The sequence below is a fragment of the Microtus oregoni genome, unplaced genomic scaffold (genome assembly GCF_018167655.1).
Source record: "Microtus oregoni isolate MIOR12 unplaced genomic scaffold, Mior012 000033F_ref0000390, whole genome shotgun sequence".
Lineage (NCBI taxonomy): Eukaryota > Metazoa > Chordata > Mammalia > Rodentia > Cricetidae > Microtus > Microtus oregoni.
The window spans coordinates 5,089,244-5,092,501 of NW_024543092.1; the positions used below are offsets into that span (position 1 = coordinate 5,089,244).

Here is a 3,258-nt window from a genome sequence, read left to right on the forward strand (position 1 = left end):
AATGTATGTTAGGCAGCCTGTCAAAGCTGTCCAAGGCTGCTTTCCTGCAGTGTTTTATCAAAAATATCCTGTGTGTCCTGTAGAGGTCTGCCCCTTTCCTGGGTCTGAAGGACAGCGGTTAATAGAAGTCAAGAAGTCCCAAACATACCTGGTTGCCCACTCCCCAGATTGTTCCTGTTGACAAATAATTCTTGTTTCTCTTCTCTTCTCTTCTCTTCTCTTCTCTTCTCTTCTCTTCTCTTCTCTTCTCTTCTCTCTCTCTCTCTCTCTCTCTCTCTCTCTCTCTCTCCTGGTAGTTCTCTATTGTTTTTTGGGGGGGAGGGGGTCTGATCTCTTTTTACTAATGCAGTATACTGCAGACACTGAAGACACAATGGCACTCTTGGTATTGTCTGGGTTTTTGTTCCCTTGCTTTTCTGAGGCTGTCAATTTGTAAAACCATATCGATGTACCCCCCACTTCAACCTTGAGCACAAAGACATTCAGAAAGCACAGAGAGCATTTTCTTTTACATCCTAGAGCAAACCAGAGGAGTAGCTACGAACTTTTCAAGGTCTATGAGTGGGTGCAGGGCTCCGTCATCATTTCCTGGAAAGTTTGAGGGATAACTGTATAGAGCCAGCGGCAGATGTGCACAATACCATACAATATTTAGTAGCCTGAGACAGAAAGATCACAGCAACTTTGACGCCAACATCAGTCACACAGTGAGTTCTAGGACAGCTTCAGAAACACAGTAAGACCCCCCCACACACACACCTCAACAGATAGATAGAACAAATACTGAGAATTTCAAATGTGTTTAAGTTGTTTTAAGTTCAACAGCATTTTAAGACCTTAATTTTTTGAGGAATTAGCATTAATTTTTAAAATAAGAATTGTTCCACTTGTAATACTTAAACATAAAATTCTTTGCATCATGGATGTGGCTAATAGAGCTAAATGGCTTTCCAAGGGTTCTGATGGTGGACTCACCATGTGTATTATAGGATACATGATGAAAGAACATTAGTAAGGGCTTAATACATGCTTCTCGTTTCTGGATAAGTGAGTCTGGTGATATCTTCCAGTTCTGAGTAGGGAGGCAATGAAAAAGCCTTCTCTTGCCTTTCGGGTCTGTGTTCCTCACTACACCCGAAGGATCCGCCCTTGATGCTTCCTGTTGTATACAGTGGAGATTAGAAGAGAGCAGAAAAAATAAGTCAAAGCCAGTGAGTAAATATTTCAATAGGCCAAGATGCAATTAAAAATAACTTTATAAAAATATAGGTCCCGGGGGACAAATAATATTTTAATAGAAATTTTACTAGGCTCAGGTAAAGTTCTCCATAAAACCCATAAAACTCATTAAGCAGTTTCAGGGAAATCTATGCCACCTTTTACTGCAGTAATTTTAATGAGATTGATAAATGCAGTTCACCAATAGATGTTGAAATCTCTTGCTAGAAATGAGAACATTTAATTTTCATATGTGCTCAGGAAACTATTGAAATTTATATTTCTTGTCTGTGTTGCTGACAATAAACTTTATTTGACATTAGTGAATATAAAAATGTAATTGGTTGCAATAACTCTCAGTGTTTATCTACCATTTACTGTATCTCACTGAAAAGATGACTCAGATCTATGTCTCTCATGACCTGAGCTTCTTCTACTTGAATTTTGTCACATCAGCCCAAGGCTCTTTTTCATTCTTTCCAGCCAAATGCAAGTGTCATCATTCACACCCTCTCATCTTCACGGTATTGATGGTTCTTATTTTGAAACTTGAGATAGATTGTATCATTTTCCCCAGTGACTTGAGAGAAGTCTTTCACTAAAAACAAAGTGCTAAGAGTTCCTACATACTTGGAAACTCATCTCTTACTATCTCCTTCCCCTCAAACTCTGTTCAAGACTCTTAGCATGTCCTCTTCTCGCAGAAGTAAGAATTAGAGTTCAGTTACTCAGTTGAGGGCTGAGGACTCACACTGCCTGGTGTCAAAATCCATCTTTGTGCTTAGCTCGGTGACTTCTCTAAGTCTTAGTTTACTTATCTGTGAAACAATATTCTAGATCTTCCCTAATGAGATCAAGAGCATGATGATCTGACACAGCCCATGGACTTCCAGTATGAACCCTCAGTTGGTCCTGCAGCAAGCTCATCATGGTTCTGATTCAGCCCATTGTTTTCAATCCACTCTTGAACCCCAAGGGGTTATGCTCAGCCTACAAGCTTACTATTGGGTTTCCTCTTAGAAGCCAACAAGATGATTTTTCTGCATTCGTGAAATATTTTGTTCTTATTTTGTTTCCACTTGAGGTTCTATTAGGTCTTACAGTATCTTCATTTTTCCTTCAAGAAGATAAAATCCTTGAGAGCAGAGGCTGTGTCTTGGACTGGATTTCCATCTGCTTCACTGTTGCAGTGCTCAGCACTTCACAAGTGCTCCCTAGCTGCAGTAACATAAGAAAGAGACATGTGTGCCATTCAGAGTGCTTTATGCAAGGAGAGAAGTCTGCATTGAGACTTCTACTTCTTTATCACCATGTAAAAGATAGTTTCACTCATTTCATAACTATTAATTGTCTAGCATTTGTAGTCATTCTCCCAGGCAATGAGGATACAGCAATTTAAAAACAGGAGGAGAAAAATAACTTGCAAGATGACTTCCACCCTGAAGACTGACTTTCATGGTACCAGAAGGCACCATGCAAGCTTCTAAAGGAAAGAAGAAAGCAACAGTTCTACCCAGCTATGATACTGATGAACCAAAATGACCAGCATGGCAAGATAACCCTAAGAATTCTATAGTGGCAAACATACCTTGGCAACAACCAACAGGTCCGTAATTGGAATTAAAGCCTGTCTATCATGAGAAAAGTCATGCCTGATAACCTGGCCAGTTAATTGGTGCTAGTGTAATCATGAATCTTGGAGGAGAACCTACAATCATCATTTTACCAAAATAGCATAATCCTGAACTACATTCTAAACATCTGTTCTTATACACACAGATAAGTGTGTTCCTCACCACTCATCAATAAATCTTTTCTTTGCTCCAGGGAGCATTATGGAAAAACACAACCAAACAAAATGCAGAGTAGTGGAGCTCAGCCCCAATGGATACATCTACAAAGTACTTTTCACAGCTACGACTTAGGGATTATTTTGGAAGAGGAGTATGTTGACAGAGGTTTCTGTCCCACCAGACCCCACAACTGTTTAGTCCCAAATAAACACTCAATGACCTACATTAATTATAAACTCTTATAGCT

General features: G+C 39.5%; 1 non-coding gene across 1 annotated transcript; it reads right to left on the reverse strand.

Moving 5' to 3' along the window:
• Positions 1-444: 444 nt before the first annotated feature.
• LOC121466671 lies at positions 445-571 on the reverse strand. Its single transcript, XR_005976795.1, has one exon. It is a non-coding gene; the product is annotated as a small nucleolar RNA SNORA31 (small nucleolar RNA).
• Between the last annotated feature and the right edge of the window lie 2,687 nt (positions 572-3,258).